Genomic DNA, 25,669 nt, shown 5'->3' on the forward strand with positions numbered 1-25,669 from the left:
GAATATACATTCTTCTCAGCACCACATCACACCTACTCTAAAATTGACCACATAATTGGAAGTAAATCACTCCTCAGCAAATGCAAAAGAACGGAAACCATAACAAACAGTCTCTCAGACCACAGTGCAATCAAGTTAGAACTCAGAATTCAGAAGCCAACCCAGAACCGCACATCCTCATGGAAATTGAACAACTTTCTCCTGAATGTTGACTGGATAAACACTGAAATGAAGGCAGAAATAAAGATGTTCTTCGAAACCAACGAGAATGAAGACACCACATACCAGAATCTCTGGGACACATTTAAAGCAGTCTCTAGAGGAAAATATATAGCAATAAGTGCCCACATGAGAAGAAAGGAGAGATCTAAAATTGACACCCTATCGTCAAAATTGAAAGAGCTAGAGGAGCAAGATCAAAAAAACTCAAAACCTAGCAGAAGACAAGAAATAACTAAGATCAAAGCAGAATTGAAGGAGATAGAGACACGAAAAACCCTACAAAAAATCAATAAATCCAGGAGCTGGTTTTTTGAAAAGATCAACAAAATAGACAGACCACTAGCCAGACTAATAAAAAAGAAAAGAGAGAATAACCAAATAGATGCAATAAAAAATGATAAAGGGGATATCACCACAGATGCCACAGAAATTCAAACCATCATCGGAGATTATTACAAACAACTCTATGCACATAAATTAGAAAACCTGGAAGAAATGGATAAATTCCTGGACAGTAGCCTTCTCTCATGCCTAAACCAGGAAGAAGTCGAAACCCTGAATAGACCAATAACAAGGTCTGAAGTCGAGGCAGCAATTAAGAGCCTACCACTCAAAAAAAGCCCAGGCCCAGATGGGTTCACAGCCGAATTCTACCAGACATACAAAGAGGAACTGGTACCATTCCTACTGAAACTATTCCAAATAATCGAAAAAGAGGGAATCCTTCCCAAATCATTTTATGAGACCAACATCATCCTAATACCAAAACCCGGCAGGGACTCAACAAAAAAAGAAAACTACAGGCCAATATCCATGATGAACATAGATGCAAAAATCTTCAATAAAATACTGGCAAGCCGATTACAACAGCACATCAAAAAGCTTATCCACCATGATCAAGTAGGATTCATCCCAGGGATGCAAGGCTGGTTCAATATACGCAAGTCTATAAATGTAATTCACCACATAAACAGAACCAAAAACAAAAACCACATGATTATCTCAATTGATGCAGAGAAGGCCTTCGACAAAATTCAACAGCCCTTTATGCTAAAAACTCTCAATAAACTAGGTATTGACGGAACGTATCTCAAAATAATAAAAGCTATTTATGACAAACTGACAGCCAATATCATACTGAATGGGCAAAAACTGGAAGCATTCCCTTTGAAATCTGGCACTAGACAAGGATGCCCTCTCTCACCACTCCTATTCAATATAGTACTGGAAGTTCTAGCCAGAGCAATCAGGCAAGAAAAAGAAGTAAAGCGTATTCAATTAGGAAAGGAGGAAGTCAAATTGTCTCTATTTGCAGATGACATGATTTTATATCTAGAAGACCCTATCACCTCAGCCCAAAATCTCCTGAAACTGATAAGCAACTTCAGCAAAGTCTCAGGATACAAAATCAATGTGCAAAAATCACAAGCATTCCTATACACCAATAACAGACTTAAAGAGAGCCAAATCAAGAACGAACTGCCATTCACAATTGCTACAAAGAGAATAAAATACCTAGGAATACAATTAACAAGGAACGTAAAGGACCTCTTCAAGGAGAACTACAAATCACTGCTCAACGAAATAAGAGAGGACACAAACAGATGGAGAAACATTCCATGTTCATGGTTAGGAAGAATTAATATTGTGAAAATGGCCATACTGCCCAAAGTAATTTACAGATTCAACGCTATCCCCATCAAGCTACCAATGACCTTCCTCACAGAACTGGAAAAAACCACCTTAAACTTCATATGGAACCAAAAGAGAGCCCGCATAGCCAAGTCAATTCTAAGCAAAAAGAACAAAGCGGGAGGCATCACACTACCGGACATCAAACTCTACTACAAGGCTACAGTAATCAAAACAGCATGTACTGGTACCAAAACAGAGATATAGACCAATGGAACAGAACAGAGGCGTTGGAGGCGACACAACATATCTACAACCACCCGATCTTTGACAAACCTGAAAAAAACAAGCAATGGGGAAAGGATTCCCTGTTCAATAAATGGTGTTGGGAAAACTGGCTAGCCATGTGCAGAAAGCAGAAACTCGACCCCTTCCTGACACCTTACACTAAAATTGACTCCAGATGGATTAAAGACTTAAACATAAGACCTAACACCATAAAAACACTAGAAGGAAACCTAGGCAAAACCATTCAGGACATAGGCGTAGGCAAGGACTTTATGACCAAAACACCAAAAGCATTGGCAACAAAAGCCAAAATAGACAAATGGGACCTAATCAAACTCCACAGCTTCTGCACAGCAAAAGAAACAGTCAATAGAGTGAATCGGCAACCAACACAATGGGAAAAAATTTTTGCAGCCTACCCATCTGACAAAGGGCTGATATCCAGAATTTACAATGAGTTAAAAAAGATTTACAAGAAAAAAACAAACAATCCCATTCAAAAATGGGCGAAGGATATGAACAGATACTTTACAAAAGAAGACATACATGAGGCCAACAAACATATGAAAAAATGCTCATCATCACTGGTCATTAGAGAAATGCAAATCAAAACTACATTGAGATACCATCTCACGCCAGTTAGAATGGCGATCATTTAAAAATCTGGAGAAAACAGATGCTGGAGAGGATGTGGAGAAATAGGAACACTTTTACACTGTTGGTGGGAGTGTAAATTAGTTCAACCACTGTGGAAAACAGTGTGGCGATTCCTCAAGGACCTAGAAATAGAAATTCCATTTGACCCAGCAATCCCATTACTGGGTATATATCCAAAGGATTATAAATCGTTCTACTATAAGGACACATGCACACGAATGTTCATTGCAGCACAATTTACAATAGCAAAGACCTGGAACCAACCCAAATGCCCATCGATGATAGACTGGACAGGAAAAATGTGGCACATATACACCATGGAATATTATGCAGCCATTAAAAACGAGGAGTTCACGTCCTTTGTAGGGACATGGATGAACCTGGAAACCATCATTCTCAGCAAACTGACACAAGAACACAAAATCAAACACCACATGTTCTCACTCATAGGCGGGTGTTGAACAAGGAGAACACATGGACACAGGGAGGGGAGCACTATACATGGGGGTCTGTTGGGGGGGACAGCGGGGGGATGGGGAGTTGGGGAGGGATAGCATGGGGAGAAATGCCAAATATAGGTGAAGGGGAGGGAGGCAGCAAATCACACTGCCACGTATGCACCAATGCAACAACCTTGCATGTTTTTCACATGTACCCCAAAACCTAAAATGCAATAAAAATAAATAAATAAATTAATTAATTAATTAATTTAAAAAAACTACATAGTGAACGCTTATGTAAATATCAGGTTTTTTTCACCCAGCAAATATTTACTGAGCAACCAACCACTTAATGCCAGCACAGTGCTAAGCACTCTCACAAAATCACTTTTATTGAATTTCCACAACAGCCCTTGCAAGAGAGGAATTCGTATCTTCATTTTTCAACACAAGGAAATTGAGAATGAGCGAGGCCCAGAAACAGTAGATCTGACAACAAGCTTGAATATGCAGACACACACTTTCCACACAGTCCTCCTCTGAGGATATGACGAAACTGCTCCTTTTCATGAGCTTATCTCTCAGCACAGTATGGCTCTACCAACTGCAGTCAGCAGTGGGGAGGCAAAGGCCACTGGAGAACTCGGTTTATTTCTCTGCAGTGTGATCTGCACACAGTAAATAGCCCTATCTTTGCCCGCCATCCTCAGCCATACCTCCCTAACCCTGGAGGATAAGGGGATGGATGCCAGGCAGGATAAGGGGATAAGCTCATTTGTTCCTAAGTTTGTAAACAAGGATCCTTCTTAGAAACAGCGAATGTTTAAGGTTGTCCCTTTGATCACATCCCAACAATCCCTAAATTCCATAGACTTTCTTGGTAGGGAAAGGGATGGAGCAACTGTTAGCCCATGGAAATGCAGCATATCTGGAAATATAATGTTTCCTGTGCATCACAGAAGAGAGAAGCATTGCCCAGTGCTGGAGGTACTCCAGCTACAGGGGGTAGCCTGTATGTCTTACTCTTTCCTGTACCTACATATGTTTAGACAACTCTGACTGGTGAGATTTGTACCCCCTAGTGTACTTTGCAAAATATTGGCACATACATTTAAAGTTGCTAAATATTTGCTTATGTGTTAGAAAAAAACACATAGTCTACGTGCAGAAAACAGGAACTACACAAGCTAGTACCATCAGACATATTTGAGATGTCAGCTGAGTTACTGTAGGTCAGAGCCCAAGGACAAAGCTTGGCTGAGAGGGGGATAGGGGAAGTGCCTTGGGACCTTTAGATTATGGGTGGAAGGAAGAAAAGACTCAACATGGAACAAGACACTAGAGCTAGATTGACCCTTTGGGAAAGGAGAAGTTAAGATACGACGTCTAAACCTCAAGGCAGATGCCAGAAAAAGAAAGAATAATATATTGCGTAAGCAAACAATTTCTTAATTTTAAACATGTTTTTACATTCAAGTGAAATGGTGCTATTCAAGGCTGAATGATCACTAAGTTGCCGCTAATCAGAAGTTAAGAAAGAAATGCTTAGCAGTTGGAATCCAGTTTTTGCACTTAATCAGAACCGGTACTGTCAGTTTCATGGTGTCTCAAAAGCTAAGACTGAGAAGGAAAAAGGGAACAAAGCCAGGCTTGTCACACCACCATAAACTGGAGCAGAAGAGCAAAACCGTCCCCATGGCACGTGTTCCTGAAAGAGTATCGTGCAGCAAACCCTAACCATGGCAGCAGTGGCTGAGCTAATCCTGGCTGAAACCCAGTAAGGCCCTTCTCAAGTCCCAGTAATGACTATGGTAGATTAGCAATCTATCTCAATGTGTCAATATCATCTATGTTTCTACCCTGCTAGCATCCTCTTTTCCTTCCTTCTACCCACCCTCAATTACCCATGCCTCCTCTTACAATTTCTAGTCTGCAAGAGACTAGGACAATAGAGAATCTAAAACTAGGGTAGGGGCATAGAGGCTGCTGTGCTTAGGGCTTGCTGCATCATAGACCGATTTGGTTTCGTAGGAATAACACAAGATGGAAAGTGATGGCAAGTTCAACATTCTGACTGAAATTCACCAAACCTTGTCTCCAGACTTGCTGTGTTTATGGTTTCAGCAACACAACTTGACTCCCAGGAGGAGAGTGAGGATAATGGCGTGAATCTAACAAGGAACATGAACCACACCGGGAAGCGATTCTTTGCTTATAAGAGCATATTTGCTTGTGGTTTCTTTCTAGGAGCAATAGACTGAGATGACGATGTTTTATAAAAAGAGTTTTGCCGGGCACGGTGGCTCATGCCTGTAATCCCAGCACTTCAGGAGGCTGAAGCAGGAGGATCACGAGGTCAGGAGATCAAGATCATCCTGGCCAACATGGTGAAACCCCATTTCTACTAAAAATACAAAAATTATCTGGGTGTGGTGGTGCATACCTGTGGTCCCAGCTACTCGGGAGGCTGAGGCAGGAGTGCTTGAACCCGGGAGGCAGAGTCTGCAGTGAGCCAAGATTGCACCACTGCACTCCAGCCTGGTGAGAGAGCAAGACTCTGTCTCAAAAAGAAAATAGTTTAATAAAAAAAATACTAGGAAACTATGTTTTTGTTATGATGACACATGGATCTTCAGCCGTGTGGCTGTATCTTCCATCCTGGTTGCACTGGTTGATACACAGTCACTTCCCTGAATGCCCCCACTGCAGTCTTCCCCACACTACCCTGTCCACTCACCCCCACCCCAGGGCCATCCCCCACCCCAACTCACAGTCCAGCATCCACAGGGTTAATGGTCCACACAGTACAGAGCCACCACGGTTGCTAAATAGTATCACTATCAACCCCGATTACAGGTGAAGGATTCTGCAAAGAACTCTACAAAGATTCTCTATTCTTTATTCTATATAGATTCTGTAAAAGAAGAATCCAAGTACTTTGCTCTGTACCATCCAAACATGAAAAACACTGTTTTCAGGGCATTATTTGGCTTTTAACACAAAGAAACCAGCAGAGGGAGCCACTTCCTAATATAAAAGGAGTTATAGGCTCTACTAAGACAGCCCCTTTTAGTATTATCATTCCACTAGGGCTGCCACAGACGTGTGGCGCCAGCAACAAAAATGTTCTCACAGTTCTGGAGAATTTAACCTTTAGATTCTCCAGTGGGCTGAAATCGAGGCAGTCTGAAATCAACGTGTCAGCAGAACTGGTTCCTTCTGAGGTCTCCCTTCGTGGCTCGTAGATGGCAGATTGCTGAATCTTCACATGTTCGCCCCTCTGTGTGTCTGTGTCCTAATCACCTCTTCCTATTAGGACACCAGTTAGATCAGATTAAAGCCCCCTCCCCATCATGACCTCATTTTACCTTAATTACCTCTGTAAAGGCCCTTTCTCCAAATACAGCCACATTCCAGGAGGTACTGGGGGATAGGACTTCAGCATATATATATCTGGGCATATATGTCTTTGAAATTTGCATACATTTCAAAATGTTTTTCCACTGTTTTCTAAAGGTTAGACTTCCCATTGTGACTCCCATAACAAGTCACTCGTTGAAAGTCTTTGTCCCTCCACCACATTGGGACACATCCATGGTGTGCTCAGATGGGAAGAAATTCCGACCTGAGTCCCTGCCTTGGGCAGGTCCTGCAAGTTCACGTATCTAGATACAGAAGGAAGTCTTGAAGGTACGACAGATGCAGGGTGGCTGCCAGCCATCTGCAGAGGCCCCCAAATGAAGAGTGGCAGTTGTTAAGACCAAGATAGCAAGGGCCATCCCAGACATCTTAAAGTCCAGCCTGAAAGACCATCTCCTCCCTCTGATTCCCCCCTCTCCTACCCCAACTTTACACACCCAAGGCCTGGCAGTTCTGCTGATTGGCTAGCCTGGATTTGCACAGAGAACAGCTCACTGAACCGAATGTGCTTCATCGACCCCATGGTGGGACAGTAGCATTCTGACTACAATGAGGCATCCTCAGCCTCCTCAGGCAGATTCTTGTCCCATACACCCCTTACTTACAGACTTGGAGCTGGGATGCTGGCACTTACCCTCATCATGCTAACTGGCTTATAGACCCACTACAGACCTCACCCTGCTTTCTCAAAATGTAATCTACCCATATCTAAAGGGTTGTTGTAAGGATGCATGAATGTACCTAAATAATTATCAATGATGCTTGTTTGCAATAAAGTGATTGTCTTGCTCTACAATCACTTTATTGCAAACAAGCATCATTAGAAAAGTATTGTTAGAACCTTCTTTACAAAATCATGTATAAGAGATTTCATGCAAAATAGACCATTACCGCTGCCAGTATAGTAGATGAGACCCAGAAAGAACAGTCCTTTGCTTAAAGTAGGATTCTATGTGCATTCACTTTACCGTCAGATTACTGTGACTTACTGAGTGTACCAGGATGTGAGAGGTGTAATTTAATTTCTCAAAGAGATTGAAAGCCAGAACCTGGGTTCAAAGGTCAGGCAAGGCTTGCTGCTTTCTCTTCTTTTCGTTTCTTTTCCTTTTTAAAATTCTTTTCTTTTCTTTTTGGAATAGGGTCTCACTCTGTCACCCAGGCTGGAGTGTAGTGGCATGATCACGGCTCACTGCAGCCTCAACCTCTGGGACTCAAATGATCCTTCCACCTCAGCCTCCCGAGTAGCTGGGACTACAGATGCACACCACCATTCCAGGCTAATTTTTAAATTTTTTTATAGAGACCCCTAGGGGTCTCCCTATGTTGCCCAGGCTGGCCTCCAACTCCTGAGCTCAAGCAATCCTCCCACCTCAGCCTCCCAAAGTGCTGAGATTACAGGCATGAGCCACCAGGCCCGACCAATGCAAAGCTTTCCACGCCCTTCTGGGTTGGGGGATAGGGGCAGGTCTAATGAAACAGCGGGTAGTTCTGAATTAACACTGAATCCCTCAGCCATTGATTCTACACCCCAGAAGTCAGCAGGGAGCTTTCCCTTTGGGGCCGGAAGTGCCATTGGCTCAGCCCCTTCAATATCATAATCCAAGATGTCAACTCATTGGCCCTGCGTCCCGTCCTCGGATCTCCCCATTTACTCTATTGTAACCTCAGGACCTCTTCAAGCTCTGCCAGAGGAATCCACTTACACAAAAGAAGCACTGTGGGTGCCCTGGAAAGTCTGACAGAGAGGCGGGGCAGGGTGCGGGTCAGCAATTACAGCTCATACTCCACAGCGAATAACCCCACAATAGTGTTTTGATATTTCTGATTTCCCACACCCCTTTCCCGATGCCCTCTCTGGAGGGAGCGGAAGTCTGTGCTCTCTGTCTCTGTCTTTCTCCCTCTCTCCTTTGTCACACAGTGCCCACCCTCCCCGCAGCCCTCCCCTAACCCCCTCAATCCCATGCCCCACCCTCCCTCTAACCCACTCAGCGCCAGGGTGGGCATCTGCAGGAAACTCTAGCTCCCCCAACCCCTATGCCAACTGTCACCCCTTCTACAGCTCCCCTGAACCCTCTCTTTAAGCAGATCTACCCTTTTTAAATCATATTTTAACTGTCATCTTAATTTTCAAAATGTCTATTCTCTTAAAAATCCATTTAACCAATTCTCATTGAATGCCTTCTGCATGATGGTCACCATCGGGGCTATGGAACCAGACCCTGGGGTTAGGATCCTGCCTCCGACACCTACTGTGTGACTTTGGACAAGTTACTTACCTCTCTGGGCCTCTATTTCTTGTCTACAAAATGGAAGAGGTGATAATAGTAGCTGACTCTTAGGGTTGGTGTCAGAGAATAAGTTGCTGAATTAGTGGCTGGAAGGCAGGGACAGCAGTGCCCAGCATGGAGTGAGTGCTCCACTGTGTGGAGGCGCCAGAGGGACCCAATAAACACACAGAGGGACAAGCAGACCCGCAGTACCGGCTCACAGTGACAATGGTGGAAGTTCAGGATGCTGTGGGCTTTATGGGAGGGTCCCCTAACCCACACTGGGGTGTGAGATCACATCACCAACCCCAACAGGCTCAAGGCTGTGTGGGGGAAGATGGGGTGCTGAAGTTCCCGCCACGTTACCCTCAGGGTCAAGCCACTTCTGATCACAATTCAATTCACCTACATCACATACACATGGCACACACACACCACACACACACACCATACACACCATACACACACACACACCACATACACACCATACACACACACACCATACACACACACACCATACATACACACACCACACACACACACCCCATACACACACACACAGACACCATACACACACACCCCATACACACACACCACACACGCACACCATACACACCATACACACACACACCACATACACACCATACACACACACCCCATACACACACACACCACACACACCATACACACACACCATACACACACACCACATACACACCCCCATACACACACACAGACACCATACACACACACACCCCATACACACACACACCATACACACACACCCCATACGCACACACAGACACCATACACACACACCCCATACACACACACAGACACCATACACACACACACCATACATACACACACCACACACACACCATACACACACACACACCATGCAAACGCCACATATACACATACACACAAATACCACATACACCACCCACACAGCACACACACATGCCACATACACCATGCCCCCGACAATAACACCATATGCATGCCACACACACATATGCACACACACACAGACCATGCAAATGCCACATACACACATAACACACAAATACCACATACACCACCCACACAGCACACACACATACCACATACACCATGGCCCCTGACAACACCTATGCATGCCACACACACATGCACACACACACCATGCAAACACCACATACACATATAAACATAAATACCACATCCACCACCACACAGCACACACACACACCACATACACCACGCCCCCCAACAGTAGCACCGTACGCATGCCACACCACACACACACACACACACCATGCAAACACCATATACACACATAACACACAAATACCACATCTGCCACCCATACAGCACACACACATACCACATACACCATGACCCCCTGACAATAACACCACATGCATGCCACATACACACACACACATGCACACACACAGGAAACAGCTCGCTACTTCCCTCCTATGTACTATGTGCCCTGCTATTTTCTACTCTCTTCCATTTCATGTCGTTTCTTCTTATTTTTCTTAATGATATCTGGGACTCACTAAGTTGATTTCAGGACCCACTAATAGGCTGAGCAGAAAACACTGACTTGGAGGAAGGCAAAGAAAACCCTTAAACCTCTGTGAAATGGAGCTTTGACCTGTGGTCTGCCCTTGACCTCTAAGTGGGGTGGGCCTCACACTAGGGGTGCTCTGTCCTGAGACACAGCCATAGCAGGAGCCACCTCACCACTGGGCTGCCCTGGCCAAGAACGGGAGAAGCAGAGCCTCATCACCGGCCAGGACAAGGGCAGCCCCAGGAGACACCGTTTCATGGTGTCTGCATAGCTCCATTTGACCTAAGAAAAAGCCTCGCCAGTTTTTGTTTCTAATCACCCCTTCACTTCACAGTGGCCTGCGGGTTTCCTTTGCTGCCTTCTAAAATCAGTGTTTTCCAAAGTGCAGCTGGGTCATGACATCCATTTAGTGAGTCTCAGACAATTTTTTTTTTTAGACAGACGGAGTCTCACTGTGTTGCCAGGCTGGAGCGCAGTGGCATGATATCAGCTCACTGCAACCTCCACCTCCCAGGTTCTAGCAATTCTCCTGTTTCAGTCTTCTGAGTAGCTGGGACTACAGGCGTGCCCCACCATGCCCAGCTAATTTTTTTATTTTTTTGTATTTTTAGTAGAGGCGGGGTTTCACCATGTTGGCCAGGATGGTCTCGATAACATTTTTTTTAAAAGAAAAAAAAGGCATGGGACGGGATAAGACAGGATAAAGTAGAGCATGCGGCACAAGGATAAGTACTGGGGTGTGTGTGTGTGTGTGTGTTGGATTTCAACTTTCAACTGTCAACTCCACTATTAATAGGCAAAGCTATAAACACAAGGCAAAATCCATCATGTCTGGTGATTCAGACCCAGAAGTACAGAGTGGAGCAACTTGAGAAATTACAGGCTGAAAAATGCACACCTGAAATGACAGCCCATGACTGAATCTGCTACATGATGACTCAGTGGTTGCTGAGGAATTTAGCATTTGGACCATTGCCTCCCCTAGTTAATTTTTAACCCAGATGATCCTGTCTCCTGTTCCAGGCAGACACATCTCTGCGCTACGACCGGGACCCCTGTTCAGTCTTAGTGGGTGACTCAACCCCCTGAGAGGCACTTCAGTAGCCCCTGGACCGAGATTGCTTTCCTCTTCTGTGCCTATCCCAGCAATTTGGCCACTGCTCAAAATGTGGGAATTCCTGTCTGGAATTTCCCTCAAAGTTGCTGCTCAGTCCTTAGACCACGTCTGAGCAATGTCTGCATCACTAGAATATTTGGCATCCGTTAAGTTTGTTTCTTTTTTTTTTTTTTTTTTTTGAGATAGAGTGTTGCTCTGTTACCCAGGCTGGAGTGCAATGGCATGATCTCGGCTCACTGCAACCTCTGCCTTCTGGGTTCAAGCACTCCTCCCGCCTCAGCCTCCCGAGTAGCTGGGATCACAGGTGCGTGCCACCATGCCTGGTTAATTTTTGTATTTTTAGTAGAGATGGGGTTTCACCGTATTGGTCAGGGTGATCTCAAATTCCTGACCTCAGGTGATCCACCCACCTCAGCCTCCCAAAGTGCTAGGATTACAGGTGTCAGCCACTGCGCTCGGCCTATTTCTTTAAAAAAAAATTGTTTTTTCAACTGAAACTTAGGACAAGGGGGGTCTTAATTTGATCTTTTTTCTTCCGTTTCGTATGATTTCCATGAAAATTACAACATTATAAAGTTAAATTCTATTTAAGTGTCTTTTTAATGAATTGCCTTTCTTAGAAAATATTAAATGTTTTTGTCTCACTCTGTTACCCAAGCTGGAGTGCAGTGGCATGATCACGGCTTACTGCAGCCTTGACCTCCCGGGCTCAAGTGATCCACCCACCTCAGCCTCCTAGAGTGCTGGGATTATAGGCATGAGCCACCCCACCCAGCCAGAATTACATTTTTTTTTAATGGTACTGCCCTGGAAAATCCAGGATGTGCAGTGATCACGTATGAATGCCCGTGTCTGCACACACAGGAGTGTACACGCAGACCCTCCCCCAACAGACCCAAACAACTGGTCTTCTTCCTCTATTCTAGAAACATCCTCTTCTCTGGGCTCTGTGTGACACCTGGTCTTTCTCCCCACTCCGCCCACTTCTCAGCTTTTTTATTTTGCCCCTTCCTCTTCCTCTACACCATCTTTGTCCGATCCACAGCCCAGGACAGCTTTAAACTCAAACCAACACAAATTCATAAACTTTCTTGAAACATAATGAGATTTTTTATGTGTGATTTTTTTTTCAGCTTATCAGCTACCGTTAGTGTGAGTGTATTTTATGTGTGGCCCAAGACAGTTCTTCTTCTTCCAATGTGGCCCAGGGAAGCCAAAAGATTGGACGCCCCTGCTCTACGACATCTCAGCATAGGCCCTTTTCATGCTTCCTTCTCCATTGTCTGTCTAGGCTACACGTTCTCGAGGGGAAGTGTCATTGGGAAATGTGTGAAGGTAGCTTTGGTTGTCGCAATGACAAGGTGGATGCTGTGACTAGTGTTTAGTGGATGGCAGCAGAGAGGCCAAACAGAAGACGGCATCACCAAAGAGCTGTCCGTCCTCACATGCCAGTACCCACACTCCACAGAGAAACGCTGCGATGGCATCCACTCCAGAGTCAGTTACCGTCTGCCAGCCAAGGCCTGCCCAGCCAGACCTCTCCTGTGAGCGCTGGTATTTCCCCTAGACACATCAGCATCAACATGTCCAAAGCCAACTCATCATCTTCATCGTCTTCTCAGCAAATCTGCTTCTGCGCCAAGATGTCCTTCCTCTGTGCTCAGCGTCACCATGCAGCCAGGTACTTAAGCAAAGGGAGTCATCTGTATACAGCCGGCCCTCTTCATTCATGGGGGATTGTTTCCAGGACCCCCATGGATACCAAAATCCACAGATGCCCCTATTAGGTTGGTGCAAAAGTAATTGCAGTTTTTGCCTTTTTTGCCTTTACGGCAAAGTATAGTACAGCCTAGTATACTTTAAAATCAGCTCTAGGTTACTTATAATACCTAATACAGTGAACACACTAGGTAAATTGTGGTTTTGCCTTTACGGCAAAAACCACAATTACTTTTGCACCAATCCAATACAAAATGTTATAATATTTGCATATAATTTATGCACACCTCCAATATACTTTTTCCTTTTTTTGAGATGCAGTCTCGCTCTGTCACCAGGCTGGAGTGCAGTGGCGCCATCTCGGCTCACTGCAATCTCCACTTCCCCGGTTCAAGCAATTCTCCTGCCTCAGCCTCCCAAGTAGCTGGGACTACAGGCGCACGCCACCACACCCAGCTAATTTTTGAATTTTTAATAGAGACGGGGTTTCACCACGTTGGCCAGGATGGTCTCAATCTCCTGACCTCGTGATCCACCCCTCTCGGCCTCCCGAAGTGCTGGTATTACAGGCACGAGCCACTGCTCCCAGCCTAGTATACTTTAAAATCAGCTCTAGGTTACTTATAATACCTAATACAGTGAACACACTAGGTAAATAGTTATGCTATATTTTTAATTCGTATTATTTTTATTCCCGTATTGTTGTTTTATTGGAGTTTTCTTTCCTAATTTTTTTGATCAGCAGTTGGTTGATCCCCAGATGTGGAACCCACGGAGATGGAAGGTAGACTATACCTGCCTCTCCCTCCACACCCGCCCACTCACCAAATCCCAGCAATCCAGCTCCCAAATATCTGCAGTACCCATCCTCTTTCTCCCCCTCTACTGCCAGCGCGCCCATCTCGTCCACTGTCACCTCCACCTGACCTCCTGCAGCGGCCCCTCCCGGGTCTCCCTGCTTTCATTCCTGCCTGTTTCGGAGCCCCCATCCTCGTCGCAAGGTGTCATCATCTAAAACAGCTGCTCTGACTCTATCACTCTGGTTTAAACTCCCCAGTCTCTTCCTGTTTCTCCCGGACTACAGCCCAAATCCTTACCCCTGCCTATGAAGAGAGCTGTGCAGGGTCTCCCCGCTGCCTTCCTCTCCAGCATCAGTTCCCCTTACTTTGGCCGTGTTGACCTCCTGCCAGTTCCTCAATGGCTGTTTCCCTTCCACCACCCCGCCTTAGTGAATGCCCTTCTCTCTGCCTGAGAGGCTCCTACCCAGCTGCCCTGCCCTCCCGTGGCCGATGCCTAACACTGTCGGTTCTGCGCTGCTCCTTCCGGGAAACCTCAGCCGGGCCCCTAGGCTAAATCCCTGTGCATTCTCATACTGCCTAGACTGTCTGTTTTCTAGAACTGACCACAAATGCCGTGAATTACTAGTTGCGAAACTATGTAATGTCCGTCTTCACTGCTCTGTAAGCAGCCCTGTGGATGAGGAATGAGCCGGCCTCATTCACTGCGAGTGCTGGGGCTCCCAGCACAGTGCCTTGCAAACGGACGTTTAGTAACTATCTAGTGCCGATTCCCCTAAGATAAACCCTGGAGGAACTATAGAGAGAAAACTGACACAATTTTGAGAAAATCCATGGGATGTGTCGGGAGTGGAGCAGTTGGGAAGGGCCAGGGGACTTTTAGTCAGGAGCAGGATCAGTAGGCCAACTGTGGAACAGGTAAATCAGAAAAGGAACTGTGGGTGTCTGCCCTTGCCCCTTCCCCAACCAATGCCAGTGACAAACAGTGCCTGCCCCTACCCTGATGCTTAGACCTGGGTCCAGATGTCCCGGGGTAAAATTCAGTCATCTCACAAGTCCTGTGCCTGTGAGGAGCTTGAAAAAAACAGGTAGGAAGAAAAAAACCCTAGGCATTTGCTTCCCATCTAACACCATCCCTTCCAAACCCTCAGGCCAAGGTACCTGCGATGTAAACAGTGCCTCTTCCTAAACTACTTCTCCCTGGGAGCAAAGAGGGAGTGCTGAGCCCAGCGTTGTTTTGCTGGGTGTGGAGTAACTGAGGGTGATGGAGGTGTCTGGGACTGCTCTGTCCCCACCCCATCCCTCCATAGGTATTGCCCAACAGAGAGGCCAACCCACCTCGCCACTGCCATGGAGAATGAGGTCAAAATAGCAAGAAAGTTGAGAAGCGAACCATTAAAAAAAAAAATTACAGATTCTATCAGAAGCGGAAATGTTGGAAAACTCCAAGAAGTTAAACTTAGCCTAATAGGAAATTAAGAGAAATGAAACAACAATAAGACAGCATTAAAAAGAAACCAAGCATAAGAAATAAAAAATATAGTAGTTGAAGGAAAGAGCACACGAATGTGACTAAATTGTAGAAGTCCAAATTGAGAAAGTCCTGCAAGGAGAAACAAAAAATGGGAAATATTAGAGAAAAGAAAAAAAAATGGAGTATTATGCTAACATCCATATCATAAGGCCCAGAAAGACAGAGGAATAAAATGAAAAGAAGGAAATATTTGAAAAAATAATGAAGCTAGATTTTCTAGAATTAAATAAGAAAAAAATACCTCAGAATGAATGGGCTTACAGAATGACAAAGAAACAGAAAGAGAAAAATATATCACACCTTATGGTAAAATATGAGACTATCAAAGACAAAAAATATTCTGCAAAGAGTAAATCATACAAAAAAACCAACATCAAGATTGACACCGGATTTCCCCACAGTACCAGTGGATTCAGGAAAACAATGGAACAGTATTAACAAAGTACAGAGGGGTCTAACCCGAGAACCTAGAAATAGATATCCAGCCAAACTGCCCTTTAATTAAGTATCAAGGCACGAAACAAATATTCTCAGTCATGCAAAACCTCAAAACTTGAATAAGTAACAAATCAATGAGATGCTGCAAGAAACAAATAAAAATAATCCAATACCTTAGAAAACTTTGTTGTTGTCTTTTTTTAAAATGCTAAGACCAGGCCAGGTATAGTGGCTTATGCCTATAATCCCAGCACTTAGGGAGGCTGAGCAGGAGGATCGCTTGAGGCCAGGAGTTTAAGACCAGTCTGGTCAGCATGGCGAAACCCCATCTCTACTAAAAATACAAAAATTGGCCAGGTGTGGCGGCTTACACCTGTAGTCCCAGCTACTAGGAGGCTGAGGCATGAGAATCACTGGAACCCAGGAGGTAGAGGTTGTAGTGAGCCGAGATCAAACCACCTCACTCCAGCCTGAGTGACAGAGTGAGACTCTGTCTTAAAAAAAAAAAAATTCTAAGACCAAAGAACAGGAAAAAAGACTTACACACTTGCCCAGACTTAAAAGTATAGATCAGGAATATCTGTATTATAATATTAAATTATATAAAATTAGATTTGCTATATGTAATTGTCTAAATCAGAATACCTTTGAAAGTAAAAGGTGTTATTAAGAATTGTATCAGGAAGAGACAAGTAAACCAGGACAGTCTCAGGCAAATCAGGATGTATGGTCAGTCATGGTATACAACGTAGGTCAGAAAATATGAAAGATGAGGAGGACCCCCCCAAAAAAGTTTAATTCCCCAAGACTATATAAAGCAAAAAGTGACAGAAATATAGAGATAAATTGATAAATCCACCTTCACAGTGGGAGATTTCAGCATATCATTCTCAATAATGGGTCAAGTAAACAAAAAAAATCAGCAGGAATGTAAAAGATTTGAACTTCACCTAATAAATACAGAAAGCTATGTATCTAAAACTTAAATGATACATTTTTAAGCACACATGAAACTTTTATTAAAATTGATCATATACTAAACCATAAAAAAACTAAACAACTTTCAAAGAATGGATATTACAGGTTTTCCAGTCACAGTATAATTAAGATAGAACCTAATATTGAAAAAAATATATATACCTTGCATATTTGCCAGTGGGGATATACATTAATATAAGAATATTGGGGAAAAGTTTGACATTTCCTTCTAAAGTTAAAAATTCACATATCCTATGATGTAACAATTTCATGTTCATAGCACCACAGTTCTCAATAACCAAAAACTGGAAACAACTCAACTGCTCATTAAGAAAAGGGAGAAGAATAAATTATGGTTGTATTTATTTTCTATTGCTACATAACAAATGATAAACTTAGTGGCTTGAAACAGCACCCATTTATTATCTCGGTTCTATAGGTCAGATGTCTGGACATGTCATGGCTGGGTTCTCTACTCAGGGGCTCACCAGGCTGAAGTCGAGGTGTTGCAGGGCTGCAATCTCATCTGAAGGTAGGGGCTCTCTTCCCAGCTCATTGGTTGTTGGTGGAATTGAGTTCCTAGAGGCTCAAGGTGTGAGTCTCCAACATCTTGCTCGCTGTCAGCCGGAGCCATTCTCATCTTCTAGAGGTGGCTGGCCCGCGGTCCTTTCCACAACATGACAGTTTTCTTCTGCAAGGCTGGCAGGAGAATTTCACTGCTACTCTGGATGCCTGAGTTGCCTAGCTCTGATCTAGACCCAGGTTTAAAGGGTTCTTGTGATTAGATCAAGCTCCCTTTCTTAAGGTCCGCTGATGAGGGGCATTAATGATGTCTGCAAAACCCATCACAGTAGCAACTAGATTCGTGTTTGATTGAACACTGTATGTTCTCCAGGGCCCAGAATCTTGACAGCCATCTTCTAATTCTGCCTCCTACAATGGTCTATCCACACGGTGAAATATTACACATAGCAGTCAGGTAGAGTGGATGACAGCTTCCTGCAACCAAAGGGATGAGGGTTGGCAATCTGATACATAAAAAATATAGACCCCAAAGACTGTAAAGGAAAAAACAACTAAAATTTAAAAGCACATTGAAGGAACACATATAGAAAATATAAAGCAATATTAAAAAGAAAGGAAGGAGATGAACTGGATTCTGGGTTTGTTGCCAGGTTTAGGGGAGGTAGGAGGAAGGGTCTGTGGTTCATAGATGCCATTATACTATTTAAAATAACTAATGAATAACTAAATTAAAGCAGGAGCAATATGGACCAATGAGAAGAGAATGTCGTGAATGAATGATTATGATTTTTCCTATTCTGTGCCCCTGAAGTCTAATGATGAAGAAGTTTGGCCTCAATGGCTCACACCTGTAATCCCAGCACTCTGGGAGGCCAAGGCAGGTGGATCACTTGAGCCCAGGAGTTCCAGACCAATCTGAGCAACATGGCAAAACCCTGTCTCTACAAAAAAAAAAAAAATACAAAAAATACAAAAAATTAGCTGGGCATGGTGGGGCATACCTGTAGTCCCAGCTACTGGGGAGGCTGAGTGGGAGGATCACTTGAGCCTGGGAGTTCGAGGCTGCAGTGATCTGTGATTGTACCACTGCACTCCAGCCTGGGCAACAGAGAAAGATCCTATCTTAAAAAAAAAAAAGATGAAGAAAACAAAAAAGATTTGAGAAATGAAAGAACGTATTATGGAATTACAAAGTATGTTCCCTCCAGGGCCGGGATAGCACCTCTTTTCCAGATAGCACCAAAGAGGCGCCAAGGGACTTATCTCCTCAGGTCAAACCATTTTCCCCTGGAAAACTTCCAAAATGTAAGTAGAAATTATTATTTGTTCTTGGAGAAGCAGGGTCAGAAAATACTAGGGATGATCATATGGCATTGTAGCCTCTCAGACCTCAGCCGGCCTCTTATTCCTGTTTCCGTTTCCTCCACCCCCCACCCAGGCACCACTAGTTCCTTTGCATCAGCTTTTAAACACACTCAATGGTGCACTTTGAGAGGCTGGGTGGGGGAGAGGGGGTCGGCGGAGGGGGAAGAAGGATCGCTTCAGCAGACAAATTAGAATCCAGCCTGGGCAAAATAGACCCTGAGTCTATTCCAAAAAAAATTTTTTAAATTATAAAAATGGAAAAATAAACACACTTAAGACTCTCCCATTTGAGGGAGAAAAAAGGAAAGAATGAAGCAGGACTCCTCTCCTCCCACATCTGCCTCCATCTGCAACATTATCTCCTTCCTTGCCTTCCTAGCAAACTTGTCGAAAACAAGTCCTCTACATTCTCGTCTCGTGCCCTCCCCATGCAATCAACCAAGCCATTAACGACTGCTTCAGCACTTAATCCTCCTGATATCTCAGTGCCGTTGGACTCTGTCAGCCACTTCCTCTGAGAACCCTTTGTCCTCGCAGCTGTAATGGCACTCTGGTGGTTTTTGTATGTTCTCTCTGCTCCTTTCCTGTCTCGTCTGCTCGCTTATCTTCCTCCACCATTTCTTGAATGTCAAGGTTGCCGGTAGCTCTGTCCTCACATGCTAGTTTCTGTTCTCCAGTCTCTCTGGAGTAGCTCATCTGCACTCACAGCATCAGTTGCCATCTCCAAATCCATTCTTGCAGTCCAGATTGTCTTCACTTTGGACACATGGAAGCAGCTGCCTCCAGGAAACCTCTGCAATGCCCTTAGCACTTCCACCTCTCTGTGCCTCCAACTGAATTCATTATATCTTTTACCCTCAACGTGCTGCTTCTAGTTGTATACTACATTAGGGTTCTCCAGAGAAACAGAATCAATGAGGTATGTGTGTAGAGGGAGAGAGAAGGGGAGAGGGAGAGTAAGAGAGAAAAATTGATTGATTTTAAGGAATTGACTCATAAGCTTGTGGGGGCTGGCAAGTCTGAAATTTGCAGGACAGTTCAGCAGACTGGAGACCCAGGGGAAGGTTCATGTTGGAGCTTGAGTCTGAAGGCAGCTGGAAGCAGAATTCCCTCTTGCTCAGGGACTTCAGTCTTTTCTCTGAAGGCTGATCTGATCAGGCCAGTCCCTATTACGGAGGGTAATCTGCTTTATTCACGGTTCATGTTAATCACATCTTTAAAATGCCTTCACAGCAACATCTAGACTGGTGCCTGACCAAACAACTGCATACTGTGGCCCAGCCACAGTAACACGTGAAATTAACCATCACACATACCATCTTAGAAAATGATCCCACCATCTAACAGATGCCTTAATCCAGGATCCTGGGAGTTTGCCTCAGTTCCTTATATGATCCAAACTTCACACAGCCAATCTAGCACCACATTTTATGTACTCCGCTTCCTAAATACTTCTCATCCATTCCCACTGCCTTCTAGTCCAGGGCCCTATCACATCTGAACTGCTACAAGAGCATCCTCACTGCACTTGAGTTTCCAGTCTTACTTTCTTCAAATATTTCCTAGATACAGCAAAGGGAGAAAAAGCTTGTTAACTTGTGAATCTGATCATGCGAATTTCCTACTTCATCTGGATTCATACAAACACCACAGCTGTCACACAGTCTGGTACAGGTGGGAACTACCATTGACTCAGCTATCATGAGTGTTATTGGTGTGTGATTTTCCACAATGGAGAAGAACTCATGGTAAATTTCTGAGCAAACTAGAGTACAATCTTCTCTCAATTTACGCAGCAGTTATTACAATTCTGGAAAATGCCGCGCTATTAAAATCCTACTGTCTGAGTCTGCATGGCTGCTATAACAAAAGACCATAGAATGGGTGGCTTAAGCAACAGAAATTTCTTTCTCACAGTTCTGGAGCTTTAGGGGGCAAGATTAAGAGTTGTTTCTTGGTGAGGGCTCTCTTCCTGGCTTGTGGATGGCCATCTTCTTGCCATGTGCTTACTTGTAGGGACAGTGACAGCTCTCTCCTGACTCTTCTCTTAAGGGTACTAAGGGGCTCGTGAGAGCCCTGTCTTCATGATCATGACTTAATCGCCTCCCAAAGGTCCAACCTTCAAATCCCATCACATTGGGTGCTAGGACTTGAACCTATGAATTTGAGGGGTCACAATTCAGTCACATCTCATAAAGTATGGTAAAATGTGAAACAAGAGTTAAGTTCTAAGCTCAAATCATTAGAAACATGTTTTGTTTTTGTTTTCTACCTACAGGAAAATCTAACCATGGATTCAAGAGTCTTGAAGAGCTCAGAACTACTTTCAACATGGGAGACCAACCTGAAATTACAGAGGATTTAGCATCTTTGGCCTCTACCCACCAAGTGCCTGTAGCACCTGCCCATCATCATGATAACCAATTTTGACCCCACAACTTTCCAAATGCCTCCAGGGGGTGAACATACCCCACCACCGGACTTCCACCATGAACCCCGAAGACTTGGCATTCTTACTGAATGCTCATTCTTGCTGAAAGTTTAATCTTTCTTTTCTTTTTCTTTCTTTCTTTCTTTTTTTTTTTTTTGAGGTGGAGTCTCACTCTGTTGCCCAGGCTAGGGTACAGTAGCATGATCTCAGCTCACTACAACCACCACCGCCTGGGGTCAAGCAATTCTCCTGCCTCAGCCTCCAGAGTAGCTGAGACTACAGGTGTACACCACCACATGGGCTAATTTTTTGTAATTTTAGTGGAGATGGGGTTTTGTAAATTTCACGTGGAAGCTCACTCCCTGCCAGCATCACAGACCATTCGAGTCCCTGAAGTGTGGTTTAGAACTCTCCAGACTTGTACTTTTGGCAGGGTTCCCTGCAGCATTCTTCCATGAGTTTTCTACAGCTCTCCCTGTGGGGGACACTGACTGAGTTCTCCCTGGGGTGAGTTTGGGGACCTTCAAAGGGGTCCCATATCCAAATGAACTCCTGCTCCCCAAGAGCCCACCAAAACCTGAGATCAAGTCTAGGCACCTTCATTAGCCCTTAGCAGCCTCATCTGAGCTGCCTGCCCACCGGGGCGACTCCCATAGAACAGCAGGATCTCCCACAAATCCATCAGGTGCTCATGCACGGGGACCTCCCAAGCAGATGGCCATGGGTCAATGGGAGACCCAAGAAAAATGAGAAACAGTTGATGAGACTCGAGTTTTTTTTTTTAATGAATCTACATTTCTGTAGTAACTCACTGAATGATATTCAATAATGTCTATGCCACATTGACTCATTGCCACTATCTAAAGTCTCAAAGGACTTCTGGAGTCCCTTAATCCATCAGCATTTTCCAGATAAGAAGATTGACTCCAATCTCCTCATTTCCTTTTTCTTGCTCTTCAAGCGCTGATGGAGCCCATTTCTCAAGCAAGCCTGAGGAGTGGTCAGGACACCACAGGAACTGCGGCCACCGCAGAGCCCTGGCACCTTCCCCATGAGAAGGCTGGTGGGGGGAAGCCGTGGCCAGAACCAAGCCTGTCAGTGACACTAGCTTAAAAAGAGAGTGAAAGAGGAAGCCAACAAGTAGTTCCGAGAATCAGGGATGAAGAAACCAGGTCATGTGCATGTGGCTTAGTCACTGAGTTGAAGTTGGGTGTGCTGGAGGCAGCTGCCTCTTTCTGAGCCTCACAAGTTCAGGAGCTTGCCAAGGTTGCAGCACCCTATTAGTAAAGGTTGAGCATCCCAAATCCCAAATCCAATATGCTCCATAATCTGAAACTTTCTGAGCACTCAGGAACTCCTGGAGCATTTTGGATTTTAGGTTTTTGCAGGAGAGACACTCAAGCCATAGCAACACGTAACAGCTGAGCAGGAAGAAGCAATCCGTCCCCGCCTCACTTCCTTCCACCTGCCTGGGAGGACAGTTGCCTAAAGAGAGAGGCTAAGTGTGGTCGAACTCTGGTATGCGGTTTCTCAGTCAGAGACTCAGTGAGGGAACTGGCCCCTACTGTCCTCACATGTGCCAGTTTGAAGTTGAGCTCATAGCTGCTCATGAGCAATGCCATCTGGAACCTCAGCCAGCGTCTGCCAAGAGGAAGCCAGAGTTAACTATTTGGCCTCACAAGCAAATGTGACCAATGAGATGTTCACGCCACAGTCGGGACTAGATTCAGTTCTCCAGACTCCTAATTTGGCACTCCTTCCCCTGATCCCCTGGGAGAGTAGAAAGTTGTAGGGGTATGGATTTTATGAAGAGAAGGATCAAACCCACATTAGTAGTCTCTCCAGCCCTGAAAAATGTTTTCACGGAGTCACCTTCCATCATGCAGTCTTTGATATACAAGAGTATTCCATGTATAGAATGTTCTTTCTCCACAAACCTTCTGATCCATGAAGGATCTCCGTCATGATCCTCCCTCGGCAGATAATATTGTCACATACTTCCTGTTAAGAGCATGTGAACCCAAAATATCTGAGACAGGTCTCAGTCAATTTAGAAAGTTTATGTTGCTGGCAGGGCACAATGGCTCACGCCTGTAATCCCAGCACTTCGGGAGGCTGAGGCGGGCAGATCATCTGAGGTCAGGTGTTCGAGACTAGCCTGACCAACATAGAGAAACCCCGTCTCTATTAAAAATACAAAATTAGCCGGGCATGGCGGCACATACTTGTAATCCCAACTACTCGGGAGGCTGAGGCAGGAGAATCGCTTAAACCTGGGAGGCAGAGGTTGCAGTGAACCCAGATCATGTCATTGCACTCCAGCCTGGGTAACAAGAGCAAAACTCCGTTTCAAAAAAACAAAAATTTATTTTGCCAAAGTTTAAGACACACTCATTACACAGCCTCAGGAGGTCCTGACGACAGGTGCCCAAGGTGGTCAGGGCACAGCTTGGATTTATACGATTTAGGGAGACATGAGACATCAATCAATATGTGTAAGATGTACATTGATTTGGTCCGGAAAGGCGGGACAGCTCGAGGTGGGAAGCGGGCTTCCAGGTCACAGGTAGGTAAGAGACAAATGGTTGCATTGTTTCGAGTCTCTGATTAGCCTTCACTGAGTACACAATTTACATGTGAGAGGAGAGTAGAGGAATAGTCCCTTTTGCCTTAGTCTGGCTTAGTGAAACAAGGAATTTCCTTGTGGGCAAATTGTGAGGGCAGTATGTAGCATTTTTTTTTTTTTTTCCAATCGTTGTTGCTATCTTAATCAGGAACAAAATGGGAGGCAGGTTTGCCTGACACAGTTCCCAGCTTGACTTCCCTTTGGCTTAGTGATTTTGGGGTTGTTAAAAGACAAACTTCAGTTGAATTAAATTTAAAGGAGTTTAATTGAGTAATGAATGATTCACAAATCAGGCAACCCCCAGAATCACAGCAGATTCAGAGAGACTCCAGCCCCTCCACGTGGTGGAAGAAGATTGATGGACAGCAAAAAAAAAAGTGACCTACAGAAAACAGAAGTGAGATACAGAAACAGCAGGTGGACTGGTTACAGCCCAACGTTTGCCTTATTTGAACATGGTTCTAAAAGTTGGCTACATTTGATTAGCCAAAATTCAGGGATTGGCATGACTGTAGGCTACAGTCGGTTTATACCTCCATCTGTTATTTCACGATGTACAGAAAAACCTTTAGGCCAAACTTAAATATATAAGAAGGGTGCTTTAGGCTAAACTTGATTTAATTTTCCCAGCCGGTTTCAAGACCAAGTAAGTACCTTTACAATGGTAATAATGACATCAATAACCAAAGTTCTGGTCAATCTCTCAAAATTCAGAAAATGGCCAAAAGGGGGGAATTGTTAAATCAATTGGTCCATCAATGATAACAAATATTCTACCCTGATGCAAGTTGTTGATAAGAGGGAAACTGGCAGTGTGGGCTGGGGGCGGGGAGTGAAGAGGAGTATATGGAACTCTCCATGCTTTCCACTCAGTTTTTCTGTAAACCTAAACCTGCTTTAGAAAAGAAAGTCTATTAATTTCAAAATAGAAAAATAAAAATGTCCACCCTTGCCCCCCAAGACCCCCTTTGTTTCCCACCCCGTTCTTTTGCTGGCTTATACAGCAAAACTTCCAACTTGGTTTCTCTCACCTCCGGTTTTTTTTCTCAGCCCTCTCTCCATAGTAGTTTCCTACTGCCACTGTCACAAATGATCACGACGTCAGTGGCTTACACAACACAAGTTTATTATCCTACAGTTCTGGAGGTCAGAAGTTCTAAAGTCCAGGTGCCAGCAAGGCTGCTTTCCTTCTAGAAGCCTCCTGCATTCCTTGGTTCGTGGCCCTTGACCCTTCATCTTCAAAGCCGGCAGCACAGCCTCTTCCACTGTCTGGCCTCCTTTTCTGTCCTTCCATCTTCTTTCTCTGACTCTGATTCTCCTGCCTCCCTTTTATGAAGACCTGGCGATTACTTTGAGCCCACCTGGATATTTCGTCATCACATCCCTATCTCAAGATTCTTCATTTGGGCAAATCTGCAAAACCCCTTTGAACATATAAGATACTATATTCACAGATCCTGGGGATTAGGAGGTGGACATCTTTGGGGGCCACTGATCAGCCTACCACCTTCTCTAACTGATCTCTCCTGAAATGGCTCTCGTCAGTAGGTTACTGGCAGCTTCTGGGTTGCAAAGGCCCAGGGTCACTCCCTCATCTTGTTTGACCCCTCAGCCACATTCAGCAGGAGTGACCTCTCCCTTCTCAAGAA

The sequence above is a fragment of the Aotus nancymaae genome, unplaced genomic scaffold (genome assembly GCF_030222135.1).
Source record: "Aotus nancymaae isolate 86718 unplaced genomic scaffold, 86718_ANA_hifiasm-v0.15.2.pri h1tg000022l_1, whole genome shotgun sequence".
In the NCBI taxonomy this organism is placed as follows: Eukaryota; Metazoa; Chordata; class Mammalia; order Primates; family Aotidae; genus Aotus; species Aotus nancymaae.